The sequence below is a fragment of the Carettochelys insculpta genome, chromosome 8, assembly GCF_033958435.1.
Source record: "Carettochelys insculpta isolate YL-2023 chromosome 8, ASM3395843v1, whole genome shotgun sequence".
Classification (NCBI taxonomy): Eukaryota; Metazoa; Chordata; order Testudines; family Carettochelyidae; genus Carettochelys; species Carettochelys insculpta.
Window position 1 is genome coordinate 17205928 of NC_134144.1, and position 19613 is coordinate 17225540.

The window sequence follows — 19613 nt, forward strand, 5'->3', positions numbered from 1 at the left end:
GAATCAAATGGAGAGCGAAATCTCTCAGCTGCAATTTATTTGCAAATTTAACTCCATTAGCCATGGATTAAACAGAGACTGGGAGTGGTTCACGGCTTACAAAGGCAGTTTCTCTGCTCTGGGTGCTAATATCTCCCCATTTGTCTCTGACAAAGGCTCACATGCCCCTGTCTGATCTGACTTGTTTTTAACTCTTTTGATAAGTACTGTTGAAACTGGGCCATTTCCACCTTGCTGAATAGACCTTGTCAGCTCTGACCCTCCCTCTTACTGGGACCCCAATCTTTAAACACCTCTCTGAAACCATCACCCCACTCATGCATCTGATGAAGCGGGTCTCTGCCCATGAAAGCTTATGCTCCAAAATATCTGTTAATCTATAAGGTACCACAAGACTTCTTGTTGTTCTTGAAGCTACAGACTAACATGGCTACCTCTCTGATACTTGATAGCTCTCTCCTGTTGCCCTGGCATAATAAAACCATCTCCATGAAACAGAGTAGCTATGCTGGCTTGTCAGCATGACACTGCATAAAAGCATTATGTCAGTGTAATTTATGTCAGTCAGGAGGGTGGTTTATTCACACACTTGAGTGACAAATTATGACAACATAAATTGTAGTATAGTCACTGAGTAAAACTCATCTTGAAAAAGGGAGAAAAGGAGTTCCTCCTTCACATCAGGCAGGAGTCAAAAGAAAAAGAGAAGCTTGGACATGAACAGGTGTTGATTATAAGAGTAAGGCAGCAGCTAGTAAAATGGAGAACTCTGTACAGCTAAGGCCTTTTTTACTCACACTTACAAAACTACACAGTGGTAATGTTTGACTGAGAAGCCTAAATAAAAATTAAAGGGCTAATAACACAACTTAATATTCAATAATACTTAAAAAATTTTGGAAAAAGACTTTATTCAAAACAAGTTTGTTCATGAGAAACTGCAGCCCATTGGGCTAAATTTGTCCTTTGACCATTCACATGGGACAATTAATTTGATTCATAAAGTTTTCTTACATTAGAATATGCTTTAGACCAATATTCCACAAACTAGTTAAGAGTCCCTTCACGGATTTGAGTGGTGTGTTTTATTTCTCCTTCCTCTCCCCGCCCCCAAAGAAAAATCAGTCGTCACAGGATATTATTAAATCCTTTAAAATTAGGACCCATTTTTCAGATAACCTCTTATGTTCTTGCTGTGCCAGGTCTCTCGCTCTTCCCTCAGGGGGAATCTCACAGGCCTCAGTGAGACAGGGGAAGGGGAGAAGGCAAGGGAGGCGGCAGGAAGGGGTCAGGCTTGGGCAACTGGAACCAACAGACCCCTGGTACACCCCCCCCCCCCCACACACACACACGCTGGTTCTCCCAGCTGTGATTGCAAAACTGCTCCAGCTGGCAGTGATGCCTGGGCAGTGAGTCTGAGACCCCTGACTTATATCTGTCTTTTTCTGACTCTGTCCAAAATTTCACAATTTAGCTGAGATGCACCTCATGATAGGAAGTCTCCCCATAACCGACTAAACCAATATTATGCTGAAACCAATATTACACATCTCCACATTATCCGATAAAAGTTGGCCACACCGCCCTGACTAGAATCTCTATTCCATTGCATCTGATCAAGCAGCCTTTGCCCACAAAAGCTTATGCTCCAAAATGTTAGTTTATAAGGTGCCACAGGACTTCTTGTTGGTTTTGAGGCTACAGACTAACATGGCTATCCCTGTAATACACTGAAAAGCACATCCACCATCATTCTTCCCAAATAAACATGACCTAGATGTGATATTTAAGTGTCACCAACTCAGACCCCAAAATAGCATTCCTAACTAACTGTCTCCTTCTAAGAAAGGTACCTTATGGGAAGTCCTTCAAAGCACTTAGGCCTGGTCTACCCTAGGGAACAAAGTCAATCCCAGATACGCAATTCTAGCTTCACTGTTAGCGTAACTAGAATCAACATATCACAATTGACTTTGCTCCCTGGTGTAGATAAGGAATCTTCCAGCTTGTGTGGACATCCCTTACTCCATGCGTGGAGTACATTGTCAATCACTGAGTCCCATGAGGTCGATTTTTGCCATTTCTTCACACATCGCAAAAATCAAACTGCAGAGGATTGACTGAGGCACATCAAACTCATGGTAATCGTAGACACACTCCTACTGCAGGTGAAGCATAATGATGATGATTGGGCAGGCCTAAGGTACACAGTAACTCAGACTCGATTAACTCCTCAGGTCTCTTCCAGCCGTATGGTTCTACATGCAAAACCCTGTTACAGCACAGCCGCACTACCTTACTGGAGATGCTGCATACCCATCCATGGGAGAGTGTCTCCTCTTGGCAGTTAATCCAGCTCTACGAGAGGCAGTACCAGGTCTAGGAGAGAAACTCTCCGGGCCACGCAGCGGTTCAGAAGAGGGCTCAGAGGTTGATGATAATGTGCTGCTCAGGAAGGGGGATTTACACACGCCGGAAACACGCAGCTTTACTGATGGACGTTTACAATGAACACCTGGTCCCAGAGTTCGGGACAGATACACCGGGCACGCCAGTAGGAAGCCAAGAGCAGGCGTTAGGTCGCGTAGCGTGGCGGGGGAGGCCCGCACCCCCCACAACTCCCGGCTGGAAAGCCGTGGGGGCTGGGGGAGGCCCATGTGGAATCTGGCACCTTCCCCCGGCACAGCCCCTGCGGCGGATCAGAGAGCGGCCTATGAATTCTCCCCGCCAGTCCCGATGCAGTGAGCCGCGGGGGGACTGTTACACGCCGGCCCCCACTGCGGTCACAGGCAGTTTGGCCTTTCCCGACGCCACGGAGCAGCACCACCCTCCCCCCTTCACTACGGCAGCGGGGTCTCGCTGCTGCTGCTGGCGCCACGTGATGAGGCGGCGGCCACCCGGCTGCCCCCCACACTCTACTCTGCAGCCTGCGCCCGGATACGGACCGCTCCATCCCCCCCGCAGCCGGCCCGGGGCCCGACCGCCTCCCTCTCGGCAGCGCCGGCCGGTTGTGGGGGAGGGAATGTAAACAAATGGGGTTTTATAGTTACCTCACTCGAGTGCCGTGTGCATCTCCCTCTTCGCTCGGTACCAAACCGCCGGGGCACCTCCTCCCGCTCCGCCGCGGCCCGCGCGCTACGCCATTCAGCAAACACACTTACGCCGTCCGAGCCACGCACCACGAGCATAGGCTAAGCAACCCCTTTGCTGGCTCGGCCGAGCCAATGCGCGGCCCCCCGCCCCGCTCCCTTCTACGTAAACGGCGTAGCACGAACTCCTCTGGTCTCTCCTTCCCCCGCCCGCGGCGGCTGAGCTCATCGCTAGAGGAACAGCCGCATGCGCAGTGTGACACCTCAGCCGGAGGCTGCCCAAGAAAGGCGAGGGTTGGCTGCGCGGCTTGCAGGGGTATACGGCCGGCGGTGGGCGCGTGACCCCCCCGTCCGCTCAGGCAGGGCCGGGCAACCCGCCGTCCCCTGTTAGCCATGGGAGGGAGCTAACACGTCCAGGCACCTCGGCGGGCAGCTAGGCCCCGGCGCCACGGGGATGAGCACTGCCCGAAGAGGCTGGCGAGCGGGAGTCCACCTAGCTGCACTTCCCCAGGCGCTGGGGCAGCGCCCCATAGCCTGCGAGTCCTCCGCGCCGGCGGGATTGGGGCGGGGATCAGTTACTGGGCTGCACCTTTCGGCCAGTAGGACGCCTGGCTTTAAACCAACCTTGCACTGGCGCAGCTGGGGCGGGGTCACTTCAAAGGTGGCAGACAGCGCTTTGGCTTAGGGCTGGGGGCCCTCGGTTGCTGTTTGAACCTGGCACGTGCAGCAGGGAGCTGGGCTCTCGCCTTTCTTTTATGGGGTGTTTTAACGGAATCCAAAGCCACCTTAGTTCCCAACAGCTGTTTTAAAAACAAGAGCTGTCACGCATGGGCTTGAAATGGGTAAGAGCAGAAGACAGGGGTTTGACCCGCCCAGGCTTGTTGGGCTTCTTTAGATTGTTTGAATGATAAGGGATGTAAATCAGAACAGAGAGAAAGCCTTGTTAGTCTATATGCTATCAAAACAAAAAAGCAGTCAAGCAGCACTTTAAAGACTAACAAAATAATTTATTAGGTGAGCTTTCGTGGGACTGACCCACTTCTTCAGACCATAGCCATACCAGCACATAATGAGTCTGTTCTGGTACGGCTGTGGTCTGCAGAAGTGGGTCTGTCCCATGAAAGCTCACTTAATAAATTATTTTGTTAGTCTTTAAAGTGCTACTTGACTGTTTTTTTGTTTGGATGTAAATAAGTGTTTGGATAAATTTTCATAATTGATGTAAATTAATGTAAAAATAATCCAAAAGGTTCACTAACTTTATTTATTTATTGGTTACTGAGGGAATAGGAAAGAAAGCGAGGGCCATGAAGTACATCTATACTTACACACAATTAGAACTGTGAGCTAATGTGATTAGTCTGTCCTTTGCAGTGGATTTATTCTTTTAGCATTGCAGCTACATGTAATAATAGTACAGGTGGCAAACAGTGATACAACAGCCACTGAACTCTTCCCCTTTTAAATAGGAGTAATAACTACATTAATAGAAATAATAGCACAAAGGATGTAGGACTCAAGGCATCCAAAATCCAAGAGTCAAAGCATCCAGTGATGCACCATGGAATACATTGTTTGCTATCATTTTTAAAGATTTCTATTTATTGTAATAAGGTTAAATCCAGTTTAAAATTTTAGGACTATATGAAAAAACAGTTAAAGAATTTTTGTTCAAAAGCATGACCCAAATTGTTAAATTTTGGATCAGGATTTTAAATACACACATCAAAGCTTAGGGCATGGGTTGGTAACCAAGATAGCAAGGAAGGCTGTTTTTTCCCAATTCAGTAAAAAAACTCAATAATTCAAGAGCCATAATGCATGTGAATACACGACAGTCCTTGACATCAAACCATACTTTTTATAACCCCCTATTTTAAGAACAGCACACTGTTTACTGCAGGATATTCACAAACTTTTTTTTCTATTTCCTCACACTTTATGGCTGGGTCTACACGTGCCCCTTCCTTTCGAAAAGGGCATGTTAATGAGCAGGTTCAAAATATGCTAATGAGATGCTGCAATGAATATGCATTGCCTCATTAGCATAACGGCAGTCGCAGCAATTCGAAAGTGCGGCTTTTCGAATCGCGCGCCGCCTGTGGAGGCGGGACCTTCCAAAAGGATCCCCCCACACCCCGGTTTTCAAAAGCCCTTCTTCCGATCACAGAGGATGGTAGAGGGAGTTAGCCAACATTTTGAGATCACTTATATTTTGATCGTTCATTTTTGGGCTTTTAGATGTTCAGTATTTGCCAAAAATAATCAGGAGGGTTTTTATTTTTTTTACTTTCCAATTACAGCATCAGGAGCCACAAAAAAAGACCTTAAAGAGCCAGAGGCAGCTTCGGAGCCACAGGTTGCAGACCTCAGTAAGGGAATTTAGACCCAGAGATTCTTGCAGACGTATGGCTTCATTTTTAAAACATGGCTGAAATTCTGGCTCCACTGAAGTGTGTGATTTGCTTATGTGAGAGATAAGTTGCAACGTAGACCGTTAGGACTTTTGGTGTTAGGCAAGTTCCTTCCTATGTTTTTGTTCCTCATTTTCTGTCTGCTCCTTTTATAGCTATTGAATACTTTCTCAGATAAAGTATTTTTTTCTATGCCCTGAGTACCAATGGAGATCTGTTCACTATAGTGAAAAAAAAAAAGTTTTGCTGCTTTTTACTTCTATAAGCCCGGGTAAACTGAGTGAACTTCAGATTGTGTTCTATTTTGTGTCTCAGTAGAATTATTTATTATGTTCCAATCAGTTACCTGGGTAAACACCAGTTACAATTTAAGGTTACAAAGGTGTAACTAAGGAACTAAATTGTGCTATAGAGCCTTTGTTACAAACAAGCTGGAAAGAACCTGGTTTGAGTTTGCAAGGTCTAGCAGCTATTTGTAAGTATGGTTAACTGTTACATAGTGACAGTGGGAGCAGGATGAGGCTCCTCATGAGCATCTTTTCTTTGCCTACCCAACCAATCAGTGCCTAGAAATCAATGGGTATTGTGGGCACTGAACAGCTCCCTGGACTGGGCATGATGTAAGGCACAGGGCCCAATTCCTCCCCTACTAGGAGTTCTGAGTGCATCAGTATCTGGATATTTTCCGCTGGACCAAGGTTTTTTTTACTTAACTGGGTAGGGAGAGAGAAGATTAGAGTTCTAGAAATGTTCTTTGAAAGCCAACTGGAGTGATTCCTCCCTGGAAAAGAAATGGTGTATTTAAACCTGATCTGGTTCCAGGCAGAGTAGCTTTATTATATTTGAAAAGATGGTGCGAATACAAAGGCTCATTGATTCAGTCCTTTAAGTTGAGAAACTACAGTTTAATTAGACTAAATGGGCAAAGAGTGGTTAGACTGTGAATGCTAGAATCCTAAAAGGTGGCCCTTGCAAATTAATAACAACTCATCGGGCATTTGGTACTCATGCTGCATAATTAAATCATTTTTGCTTTACTGAGTAATATAAGCACAGGTTTGCTAAAACTGATTTTCACTATGCCCCTCCCAGCTGAGGCTACAAATCTGCAAGAATGTAGAGGAACCAAATGTCCATTACCAAAGCTATTTGGCCATAGCCCTAAATGATCTTGTGTAGCATTCTACTACTCTTACTTTTCCTCATATAAGCATATTACTACTTTACATAGCTACCTGTAAAAGAAAGGCCTACTAGAATTTCAGGGTTTTTCTTTGCTGCCCAGTTACTGCACTGTAACTTTCTTGTAAAGAAACGCCTCCAAGCACAGCAAGTTACAGCACTGTACAGCGCTAGTGTAGATACTGCTACAGCCTTCTCCCCTTGTGGAGGTGGTTTACTAAAAACTCTGGGGGAGCTCCCTCCTAGCATTGGTGCTATGACTACACTGGCACGTTCAGAGCCTTTGGATAATTTGGGGCAAGTGTCCTGAGGGCAACCAGGGGGCCTAGCTAGGGACTGGGCACCAGCAGCAAGGGTCTGGCTCTCGACACTCACCCTCACACTGTGTCATGCATGGGTGGAGGACTGCCCCCGCACTCACTAGCGAGCCAGAGAGCAAAGGAGGGTAGAACCAACTTACTTCCTTTCCTGCTGCAGGTTGCAGGGTTGAGCCCAAACTCTGATGCAAGAGATAAGGCCCCTACCTACCCACTAGTCTTCAAGGTTACATCATTAGGGGCAAGGAGTGGGCTTGTAGGAATGGTGAGGGTGGGGGGGGGTCTGGGGCAGATGGGAGAGTTGTCCCTGGCACAGCAACCCCTTAGCGACAGCTCTGATCAGATGAAAGCTCTGTCATAGCAACACTAAACTCAGAAGCGTAGACGAAGAATAGAGAGAGAAGTGGATTATCAGGATAATCAGGGTTAGGGCACAGCTCTATTTCCCTAAGTTTTTAGTTACAACATCCATCCTAGAACAGCATTGTGCATAGCATTTCCTCCTGTAAAAATATCCAAAAACATTTTGCAGATTAGAGAATAGTTAGAGTTTAAGAATGCCAGAAGGCAAGAGAAGTTGAGTGATAAACTGAGAACAGTAATATTTTTAGCTTCAAATCACATGAAGCATTGATGAATGGGGGCGAGCCAGTAACCAACAGCAATGAGATAAAGTAGAAAGACAGGGATAAGGTCAGAGCTAGATAAGCCGCCAGACCTGGGGGGAGGGAGAGTGACAATAGAGAAATAAAGCCTATTTCACCACTGCAGTGTGACAGTTTGACACCTCTATAACACAGTGACCTCAGTGGAGTTGTACTGGCAAAAAACTAATTGAAATCATGGGCTATAATGGTGTAAATCCAAAACACTACATGGGTGAAGAAAGCCAGCCCAGTAACAAACCTGTGTTTCCTTTAAGGCACAGTTGTATTCAACATAAAACATTTACAAAAAATCAGAACAAAGATCGTTCCTTTGCCCACCATGAGGCCTTTTCCCTTTGTCTTTACTGCCTTGCTGTCCGTTTCCCATCATACCCCATGCAGGAGTTGTCCTTCTGCTTCCCCTCAGTTTAGCTATTCTTTTTATATTAACTTTCTCCTTGTCAACTGAAGTCTGATAAATGAACACAGCTGGCTGGCCCCACATCCTCTGTTCCTTACGGGAGTAAAAACCTCCATTCCAACATGTGTGAAGCAAGTGAGAGCAAGTGCAGAGAGCATTTTAGAAAATTAAGGGGCAGTTTTGAATAGATGCTTCAAGTGAATGCAGACGCATAGTGACATATTTTTCCTAAGATGTCGATGCTGAGAGGTGAGTTTTGGGAGAGGTCACCCAGGGTAGCTGCAACAATTAAGTCATGTAGAGGGATTTCTGCAACAGGGAAGTTGACAACTGCAAACTTCAAGAAATGTGAGAAAAGAAGCAAAGGTCAGGGTCCAGGTTTATGCTAGGGTTGCAAAAGCTGAGTTGAGGAAGGAGTTATGCTTACATAAGTTTTTTTTTCTTTTTTTTGATCCAAGCCTCAAACATGTAGTTGAAAGAAAATGATGCAGAACCACGAGTTTTCTAGGATGAAGACAGAAAGAATAGGACTTCAGGGTGTTACAGACACTTAGCTTGTCCCCTGAGCCTGTTAATGATGCCAATTATGTTGCGAACACTCACCCAGAAGGAACTTGGCTGAAACCACCTACTCATTTCACACACACCATTTATCTTCTTTTCCTCTCTCCCCATCCCCTACGTAATCTTCCCTCCTTTAATTCAGTAAATATCTCTTCATAAAAGTCAGCCAAGTACAAAGGTTTACCCTTGAGTATAGCCTTTGCCTGAATATTTTTTCAGTAGCAGTTGTGCTGAAATCGCTATGCGGCTTTCCAAGAAGATAAAATCATCCAGATGTACGCTGCATATTAGTAAAAACAGTGCGTTCAGAATCTTCCAAGGGAAAATACACTAAATGAGAAACCTAGTACTATAATAGTTTTGCATTCCTGAATTAATCTCAGAAAAGTTGTATAAATGTTAACGAAAGTAATTAGAAACTGAAAATCAATGCAGGTATAAACGCTATTGCCACCTTAGCCAAGTGATAGCAGATATCAGGGCTGTGGGTGGGAGGGTTGTTAATCTTTATGATAGAGGGCTCTTTTAATACATATATATGATCTTCGTAACATTGAAGGCAATTGCATTTATTTTAAAATGTGTAAACAGCATTGCTGCATAATACCTAACGTATAACTTTCCCATTCCCATTTTACATTCATAAGGAAATAGACCAAGATTTACAAAATTATAGATCCAGATTTGTTTATATATGTGCTTTATTGTTAATATAGCCATAATTTGTGGCCTTATATGACCTGATTTCAAAGAGTGCTGAACACACATCAGTTTTCATTGACCTTGGTGAAATCTTCAACACTTCTGTAAAATAATCACAATTTTTGAGAGCTAAAAGGGTGTTTTAGGCACTTATTGTGACACACCCGCTTATTTTAAAAAAATCTTCCCCTTGTTCAGGTATTTGCCTACCGGAAACTATCCACAGAATCACTTTTATGTTTAAGGCATTAAGTTTGTTAGAAACAATGCAAATTTTAAATTGAAAATGAAATTTAAGCATTGAAATCGAAGTCTAATGTACTAAATTTCTAGTTTGCTAAAATGTCAATTGATTTCTAAAAGGACAAGACAATATGCAATAGTAAGAGAGCATATAATGAGTGAAAGGAAAAACAGAAGGCTTCCTAAAGCAAAACAGATGCTTAAAATAAACTAGAAATCAGCACTTACTGCACAGCTTTAAGCAAATTTAGTATAGGAAAATTACAGACAACCATTTTATAAATGGGGATTATCTTCAACCGTGATGAAGGTCATTTTTCCCTGCCTATGCACACATTGGTTCATCTCTGAGGTTTTGGTCTGGCCCATTGTCAAATTCAAATATGCATCTCTGTTTCAATTCAGAAAATGCTCCCAAATTACAGACCCTGGAGGTCAGCTTGAGAGCTCATTTTCAATTATTCAAATGTATTTCTTCATCTAATATTGGTTGTTTTATCTATTAACACTAAATTTCAGACTATGTCTATTCCATGCTTTTAGAAAAGCAATAGAGAGAGAGTTGCAATAAAATGGACTCTTGCCAGGAGTCACATGTGTTGTTATAAAACTACTCTATTTGCCTTTCAGTGAGAACACTGAAGATGTTAACAATATGATGGCTATCAGTACTTAGACACAAGAGGTAGTGATGTTAGTCTGTATCTTCACAAAACAAAACAAAAAAACACAATCCTGTAGTACTTCAAAGATTAACAAAATTATTAGGTGATGAGCTTTTGTGGGACAGACTCACTTAAGCTCTGACTTTTTTTTTTGCTTTGTGAAGTACTTAGACAGAAACATTTGTTTCTACAGCTCCTTAGATGCAGTAAGTCGGAAAATAAATTACAGGCTTGTGAATCAGACTTTTGCACATCCCTGATATTAACACTTGGGCATTTAGTAGGGCTAAGTCCACTTATATATCTATATGAATGTAGAATTTGCCATGTAAGAGGCACGTTTCAGTCTCTTTCCTCTACCTTCTTGGATTACAGGAGGAACAGACTGCATTGCCTCATAGTCACCTCCCTCCTTAGGAATGTGTCCTATCTAGGCAGCTCCTTTTGTAACTGACTATATTTTGAGTAATTGTGTCAACAGCTTTTTTATTATTTTGAATTTCAACTTTGAGCGAGTAAAACTAGGAAAGCTAGTGTCATGGTGATTAAGTTATAAAGCTAGTTTTGCTGATTTACAGAAGATCATTCATTAATATCGCTTCACAGCAGTTTTAACTTTGAGCCATGAGTTGACTGCAGTGGGTAACTGCGAGCTATTGGGAATACAGAAGTGGGAAAAATTTCTCAGGCGTTTGTGCAGAAAGTTTTAAATTTCATCTAATATTTAACTTTGAAGTTTTGTTTTTAAAATAAAGGGGATGAGATTCTTCACTTTTTAATGCTGCTCATGTTTCATAGTGACAGACTTAGAAGCAACATTCATCTTGGTCATCAGTCTCCTGGGGGCAGAAGACACAATCATATCTGCGTGGATGTTTGATCTCTTATCAGTCTTTCATAGGCCACATCTACATTACAAACTTTGGTCAATGGACATAACGTCAGTGTACTGCTGCCAAAGTTAGAGTAGCACTCATGTGACGTACTAACCATGGAAGGTTAGCAAAAAAAGACAGAACAGCAGAAGCAGAAAGCTAACTATGTCCTGAGGACAATTTTATAGTGAGAACACAAGACGACATGCTTGGAAAACATCTAAATAGGTATTTTTCAGCTTGCTATTAGACTCTGTCCCCTTTAACTCTTATGTTTGCCGTTATTGGTTGTTGTACTAACAAGTTCCTGGACTTTGTAGAGTAGCTTCAGTGGTCAACCTGTGATGCCATAAATCATATGTAATTTTTCTGCTATCAGCCAGAGAAACATTCACATTGTAATCTATATCAGCACAGATAAATAGCTCTGTTACAGGGTTACAAACTGTGCAAAAAATTAAACTATTTTAGAATTGATTTCAAAGGTACTTCTGTCTACTATTTCAAATATCTAAAAGTTTATTATGTTTGCATTTCTAAAATGCCTCTTTGCTAACCACATAAGGAATTGCACATGTGTAAAGGGATACTATCAATAAAAAGTGCTTAATTGCTTTAGCCACCTCTTATGCTTTGGTATGCACAGGTTTTTTTTCCTACAAAAAATGGTTCCAGAACTCAAGTCTTGCCAGCAGCTTCAGATGTGGGATCCCCAAATGGGAGGTGCAGGGGAGGACCTGCAGCCCTGCGGCTGGAAGCCAGCTAGGCACAGAGGCAGCACCAGCCACAGGCATGGGGGCGGAAAGTGGTGGTGAAACTCCATTCTGTTGTGTCCCCACAGCAAAAAAGCCCTGGGTATGCGAGAGGTAGGTCTAAGTCTTGATAACGGTCCCAAACTGCCAAAGGGGCTAAGAAAGGGGTACTGAGAAATATTATGCTTGATACTCCCCTCCCATAATACCAGCAGTGGGGAGCAGAGGTGGAAATAGTATACAAAAAGTTACTTGAGTAAATGTGCAATTGCTTTCACATCTGGATAGTAGAGTACAATCTAGATGTGAAATGTGAGTGTGTGCACATGCATGCATGTATACTTTTACTCAAATAATTTTCCAGAGGGATGGCGGAACTTGTACTTGAGCAAAAATCAAAGTGCTTTGGGAGGAATGTACTTAAGTAACTTTTTTGGGTAATTTTTCTGTCTCTCTTGTGGGGAGGCAGAATTGGCCAATCAGTGTGCAGACTGCAGTTGGCCTTTAGCTCATCTACAATGATACTCTCACATTTGTTCCCGCTGAGAACTAAGCAATGGTTTTCAACCTGAAGTTATGGAGTGCCTATTGCATCTTGTCACTTGTCAGGTAGCTATGCTACACACGATGTTGTCAGATAGTGGCTGGACTGCCCAGTTGCACTCTTGACACAGTGGCCAACTGGAAGCATAGCAGACAGGGATGCCCAGTAACATGGAAGCCCTGTCTGTCAACAGCGAGCCCCATGGAGGGTCCACGCATGTTTTTGTTGTTGACAGATTCTGTCGAGAAGGCGTTCTGCCTTAAGGGGATGGGGGGAGAAGGCTGTTAACAAGAGTGCCACGTTCTGTCCATTTACTGTCAACAGAATGCATTTTTAGTGTGGATACTCCACGAGTTTTGCCGACAAAACCCTCTAATGTCTTGTTTCCTGCGACAGTAGTCAGGCATTCAGTAATCGGGTACCAGATTTCTTGGGGTTGGGTTTGAGGGATGATGTTTGCCAATTCCTCGCTGACTGCTTCAAAGTTCAGGTAATCTGCATTCCCCCCTTGATGGCAACACCCCCGGGTGAAATTCAGGTTGTAGGGCTATGTCAGTGGACACTTGTACACCCATTCACAAAAAAAAAAATAAACATTTTCAGTGGCATCTGCACAATTTGGGGATCAGCTATGCAGAGCCACTGCTGTAGCTTCATTTTATTTCTGGCAGTAATGACGGCTAGGCTTCAGAAACAATTAAGAGGCAGGGTACAGACTTGTTTCACAACATTCTTGAGGCAACTCAAGATTCTTTCAGAGCTATTAAAAACAAAATTAAAGAGCTTGAAATGATACCTGATTATACATTCACTGCTTTACTCGTGGGAAAATAAAAGCATCAGCTGAAGAGAGCAAGAATGGAAAGTCATCCTGAACAGAGAACAGTGCCCCAGGGAACTGGCAGACTCAAGAAGCTTCTTGCTTTTTAATTTTGGAAAGGTAGGTGGCAGATATGCTGACATTGCCTATGAGCTCTGTGTTTTGGGAAACCAGAGCATGACCTGTAAGACCAGTGCTCTTAGCCTGCTAGGGAAAACAATCACCTTCCCTCTGGCCTCTGCTGGAACCAAAAGACAAAACACTGAAACTGGCAGAGGTAGACACACCTAAATCCTACCAACAAGAGTGATTGGATTAAGGAAACATCCCAAGCCTCATTTGCATTGAAGATAGAGCAGAAAGACATCTCCATTAGTATACAAAATAGAGAGCATCTTTTCCAAAGCAGGAACCACACTGAACTGTGGGATACAGAAAGCAGAGTAGCACTGCCTGATGGGAAATCTCTGCTCCAGATGCCAGTGAACCCAGGCCTGCTCACACCGAAATTAGTCATTATCAGACTATCAGCGGTTCCAGTAATGGATCCTATTGATAAACAGAATACTGAAACTGCCTAGTTGCACTGTGAGCTCATTCAAAGAACATCACCCATAGCCAGGCATGATCAGTCTCCATCATCTTGCCTCTGTTTACCCATAATCAAATCCAGTGTTCTTGGACTATTGTCCTGTCCCTACAAAAACACCTACCCTAGCTCAAGTAACTTGTGATGCCTTGGTGGAATCTCTACATTGGTTCCATTGAGACCCCATCATCTCCTGCCTGATTGTGCTGAAGGCTCTTCTTGTTTCCTCTCCTCTGGACCCCCCAGCTACCATCACCATCTGGGAGCTCCAATCTGGGAACTCCAATCAGCGCAAACACCATGGAGTGATGAGATCTCTCTCTCAGCATAGCCTCCTAACCCTGCCTTATGCAATCAGTTATATGGTTTGCTAGCTCTAACAATTGTAATCAGTTTCAGTTTAGGTTTAATATTGTAACTCTTAAATATGTATTCACAACCCAGAAATAAATAACTTTCATTGTTAAACTGACTGTTTCTCTCTTTTTCTTTCTCTCTGGCTCACTCTTCCTCAGTGGTGTTGTTTTGGCTTCCCCATTCACTCTGCAACAATACTTGTACGTTTGCTAAAGATCCTTATAGTGCCTGAAAACCCTGTGGGGTTTGCCCATCCAGTGGGTTACTAGCAGAATGATTGTGCTGTGAAAGTGGGGATTGGGGAGAGGGTGCTGAACCGGGGAGGCATATGAGGGTGGCAGCTGAAGGTGCTGTTTAACCCAGCCACTGAGTCCAAGGGCATGTAAGGGCCACAGCTTGGCACTGCTGTACAACCCAGCCCACTGAGTACAGGAGCATGTGAAGTGTCAGCTTCTAAGTGCTGATTAACTGGTCTTCTCAGATGAACAAATGCTGCCAGAGCTCATCTACCTAAGTCCAATGTGGGAAGAACTAAATTCCATGGCAGAATAGCTCCATTGGGAATAAATGAGCTTCATTTCTTCCTCTGCTAAATAGGAACCCTAGTAACACAAGCAGCACGCTGATAGCATTATTCACCTCCTCCACCATAAACCCAAATAAATGAGTGTACCACCAGAGTAATGGGCAAGTCTGGTAACACTGAAGCACGATTATGATGAAGCTTCAGAGGTTATATCTGAGTCAGAAAAAATGCCAAGAAGAAAGCGGTGGAGAACATTGTACACTGTGATCCATTTGATGCATGTGGCCAAACTGGGAAGATGACCTGAACTATGGGGTAGTTTGTGTCCTGCAGGCTTTGAAAGAAGTTACTGTACAGTTTGGAAATCTTCAGGCTACTGGGGAAATGGTCACATTCTTTTGTCACAAGCCTATGTCTCTCCCAAACACATTCTGACAATTCACCAGCATTGCACCTCTGAGAGGGTTGGTGAAGTTGGTCTTGCTATGGAGGCAGAATTTAAATAAAATTGTCAGCTTAGATGCACACACAGCCTCACAAGTGTGGAGTTTGCATGGAAGAATCCTTAAGCAAGTGAAGGTAACAGCATATTGGAGCAGAATTCCTCATCCTGTTTCCCCATATGCCTGTTCCCCTCTTCCCTTATGCAAGAACAAAGACATCTACTCAGTGAAGACTCTGGCTCTTTACGTTCCAAGCAGAGCTGGATAGGTGGACACTTGCTCCTGCATGGGGCTTCAGTGAATGAAGACTAGGTGTATCCACACAGTAATGCAAAAATCAGTGCGAAAGTGACATGAGACAGTACTAAACAGGCCATATCATGAGTAGTTATGTAATCCATCACCCTGACTAATTAAAGAAATCTGACCAGGTCCACACAGGTATTTTGGAAATTGTCCAATGAGAAGCACCAGTACAAGCTTTGTAATTTCCCAAGTTAAGGAGGCACAATGGCTGTGGGGGGAGTGGACTTGGAAAGAAAAAAAAAAACTCAGTTCTGTTCAAAATCAGTTTCTCATTCATAGTCAAAATAGTATGAAAAGAATTCTAGCCCAGCTGCAGAAAAAAGGAGAAATTATAACCAGAGAGGAACTTAAAGGTTTGTTGACAAGAAATGTTCATGGCGAGAGCCCAAGATGTCAGTAGAACCTCCTCCTTATCCTCATCCCTAAAAGGAATATTCACATTGATGGGCCTCTACTAACTGCATCATCAGAATTACTTGGTAACATTTCAGTGACTGCCGGTCTAGGTCAATTTATTATTTTTATTCCAGCAAACAACCGCAATTAGAGCTCGGAAAGAGCACATGATGATACATCCTCATACTTTGGAGCAGAATACAATGTCAAACCAAAAAAAAAAATTCAGGGAGTTCTTTTGTCTACCTTAGGGTTAAAACAAAGCCATTACCAATCTTGTTATTCAGAACTGCATATTACTAAAGGCAGAGGGGCCCACATCTCAACAATAAACAACGTAAACCACATTATCATTGGTTTGTCTTTCCACCTGATGTAGTATAGAGTAAATTGTAACTGCCATTTCTGAAGATGCCACAGAAAGTCAGAGGAGATTAAAACAATGACCTAAAACCAATGATGAGAAAGGAGGAAAACAAATAGTTTAGCACAGTTCTCGACTCAAAAAAGCAGAAGCCACTTATAGCTTGTTTTTTAAATTGGATGGGCCATTCTATAAAAGCATTTCTGTCTAATTTTGCAAGTACTGCAATGCCATACCTTCACCATTCTTATTTGCTTTATGAATAATTATTTGCACTTTATAGAAGCATCCACCTGCAAATCTCAAAGCCGATAAGCAATGAAGGCTGAAGGCATCCAGTGCTAAGATTGCTAAACCCATTCAATAGGTGGAGAAACAAAAAACACAGAAGATCAGGTTAGCTTGCCAAAGGACACATCAAATCAGTGATAGAGATACAATTATAGCCTGGAATTTCTATCAGTCCCAGGCTCTATCTAAGAGCATACAATCAAAATATTTCTTTAATGAAAGGTCACTTGGTTCTTTTGAAAATATTAGGCAGGGATTTAACCATTTGTCCCTAAATTAACCCTTTTGCACATGTAATTACATAGGACAGTGTAAAGGGTTCAGAGAATAAGAAAAAGAATATAAGGAATGAGAGTGGTAAAAGCGGAATGAGCACAATAATTGACAAGTAGGGTGACCATATCTCCCTGTCCCAAATATGGAACAGGGAGATATGCGGGGAAGGGCGGCTTCTCCAAGCCCTGGGAAGCTGGAATCGAGGCAGCAGCCACTGGCAGTCCACGGGAGCCCTGGGGAAGCGGCGGTTGCTGGCACTCCCCTGGAGCCCTCGGGAAGCTGCACCTGCCAGCCTCCCTGGGAGGGCTGGGGAAGCCGCAGCTGTCCACTCCCCCTCTGCTTCCACGAGGCTGGGTGGGGTAAATACAGGACAATGAGTCCTTAAAAAAAAATGTTGGGATGCCTTTTTGGCATCACAAATATTGGACTGTCCCACCCAATACGGGACAGATGATCACCTATTGACAATGGTAGCCAATGTCAGTAGAACCAAGTAAAACATTACAAGGAAATGCAAGTGAGAAGCGAAGTAATTATTCTGGAATACTGACTGAAAAGATAGAGAGGTAAGTTTGATGAATGGATTTTATAAAATACATATGAGACAAAAAGCCACAAAAGGGCATTTGAAGAGGGATGTCCAAAGTGAAGAAAAGTATTTATTGGTTGAAAGTCATAATATTTGGGGGAAAAAAAAGGCTATATAGAGTGAAAAGTTGGCTTTAAGAAGTATTTCAATTCTTAGTCATATTTAAATTTTTGGTAAGACTATTTCTTTAGAACATTGACACTAGACTGGCAAAGGGTAAAATTTCAAAGGGACTTAGGTTTCTAAATCACTTCCAAAAACAAGACTGAGGGCTTGTTTCCACTAGCAAGGTTTTGCTGTTACTACTTTTACCTGTGTACCTAAACCCACAAAAGTTTCCTAGTACGGATGCAGTTGTATCCATATGAAAGTATGATTCTCCCGACCAGAACCAGCACTTTTATTAGGATATAACTGCATCTACAGTTGGGCTTTTACTAGCACACTTATAGTTGGAGGATTGTGGTGTGCGAATAAAAAACTAAACCACACCCTTAACTGTTAATGTGTGTTTATAATCAGTTAAGGGTATGGTCTTGTGTGTGTATATACACACACACACACACACACACACACGCATGTGCAAAACTGTCTAGTTCAGATCTGCCTTCAGGTGATTCTGAAATGTTCACATACAATCAGGGAAAATGGAATTTCAAATAAAGGTCCCACTCCTTCTATTGGCACTACAGAAGGCTGTGGCCTCAATAATATGTGATTAGTGTATAAGAACACTGTACCCTAAGAAAACGTAAGAAAAATCTTAATATTGTATTTATACTGCATTTTACCACAATGTACTGAGTTCATTAAATTGCTTAGGATGTTATATTTAAGGCTAGCTTGACTTAGAGATGCTCTTGTAACTAGGGCAACCACATGGTAGGTGTGAAAAAATCAGGGCAGAGGGCAGGGCCAGTGTGTGTGTAAATAGGCATCTATGTAAAGGGTCAACAACCTTGGCACAGGTGCCAGGAGTGGCACGCGAGTTGATATTCATCTGCACATGAGATAGGAGCTCAGGCCTGCCCCTCTTCCCCCATGCAGCTGTGAGCTTGATCAAAGCCATGCCACCTGTGGATTAACAAAAGACCAGCTACTGCTAGCAACTACCACCTAGACAGTAAAGCTCTGCATCTGAATTTTTTTACGAATTAAGCTGTTGTAAATAGGACTATTAGTGACTTTAAAAAGTGTCACTGACACTTGGACCCATACATAGAGGTCAAAAGGTCAAATTTTGGCACTAGGCCTTGGAAAGTTCGCTGAACCCTGATCTGTATAATACAAAGGCTGTCACTTAAAAAACAAAAACAAAAACCACCAGTCTGGACATTTAGTCACCCTACCAGCCAGTGTATGTTACCCAACCCCTTCTATGCCAAATCCACAGAAGATACTGGTCAGCTACAGCCCCCAGCTAAAAAGTCTAACTTCTTAATTCAAATGCTAAACCCGTAGGAAAGCACTTCAATCTCCCAGGCCACACAGTAGCAGACTTAAAAGTAGCTATCCTACAGTAAAGAAATTTCAGGACCAGACTCCAAAGAGAAATTTCTGAGCTACAATTCATCTGGCTAAATACAGAAGCAGCTTCCCCTCCCTTGGTGTTCACACCTCCAGATCAACTGCTGGATGTAAGCCTCACCCTTGCTGACTAAGCTAGCCTTGTTATCCCCACCCTTGCTCTGGCTTATTTATACCTAGCCCTGCAGATTTCCAAGACCAGCATCTGATGAAGTGAGTCTGTGCTCACAAAAGCTCATGCTCAAAACTTTTCTGTTAGTCTATAAGGTGCCACAGGACCCTTCGTTGCTGTCAAAAACCACAAGAGGCCCTGTGGCACATTACAGACTAACAGATAATTTGGAGCATAAGCTTTTGTGGGCAAAGACCCGCTTTGTCAGATGCATGGAGGGGATGGCAGGGGTGGGTTTCCAGGGAGTTTAAATATATGAGCTCATGGAAAGGAGGCAGTCCCAGTCAAGAGGAAAGCCAGAGATGACATAGTCAGTTCAGTCATGGAGGATGTGGCCCATTATCAGCATTATCCACATTAATTGCTGATAATGGGCCACATCCTCCGTGACTGAACTGACCTTGTCAACTCTGGCTTTCCTCTTGACTGGGATTCCCTCCTTTTCAGGAGCCCATATATTTAAACCCTCCTCTCAAACTCCACCCCCTCCACTGACTCATGCATCTGATGAAACGGGTCTTTGCTAATGAAAGTAAATGCTC

The 19613-nt window shown here is 43.2% G+C and overlaps 1 protein-coding gene and 1 long non-coding RNA gene across 5 annotated transcripts in view; one reads left to right on the top strand and one right to left on the bottom strand.

Annotated features, from left to right (window-relative positions):
• SLC39A10 (solute carrier family 39 member 10) overlaps window positions 1-19613 on the bottom strand; it is an 82699-nt gene that overhangs the window by 48793 nt on the left and 14293 nt on the right. Inside the window, exon 1 of one of the 4 annotated variants that reach the window (XM_075001326.1) lies at window positions 3051-3144. The exons of 2 other annotated variants lie outside the window; for them this stretch is intronic. The gene's annotated coding sequence lies outside the window, so the exon portion shown is untranslated. Of the gene's footprint in view, window positions 1-2295; window positions 2974-3050; window positions 3145-19613 lie in introns of those variants that run through there. One more of the 4 variants, XM_075001324.1, reaches the window with a different exon arrangement.
• The window catches only part of LOC142016896 (uncharacterized), a 57305-nt gene continuing 54716 nt past the window's right edge, over window positions 17025-19613 (top strand). Inside the window, exon 1 of the long non-coding RNA XR_012646408.1 lies at window positions 17025-17349. This is a non-coding gene — a long non-coding RNA (uncharacterized LOC142016896). The remainder of the gene's footprint in view (window positions 17350-19613) is intronic.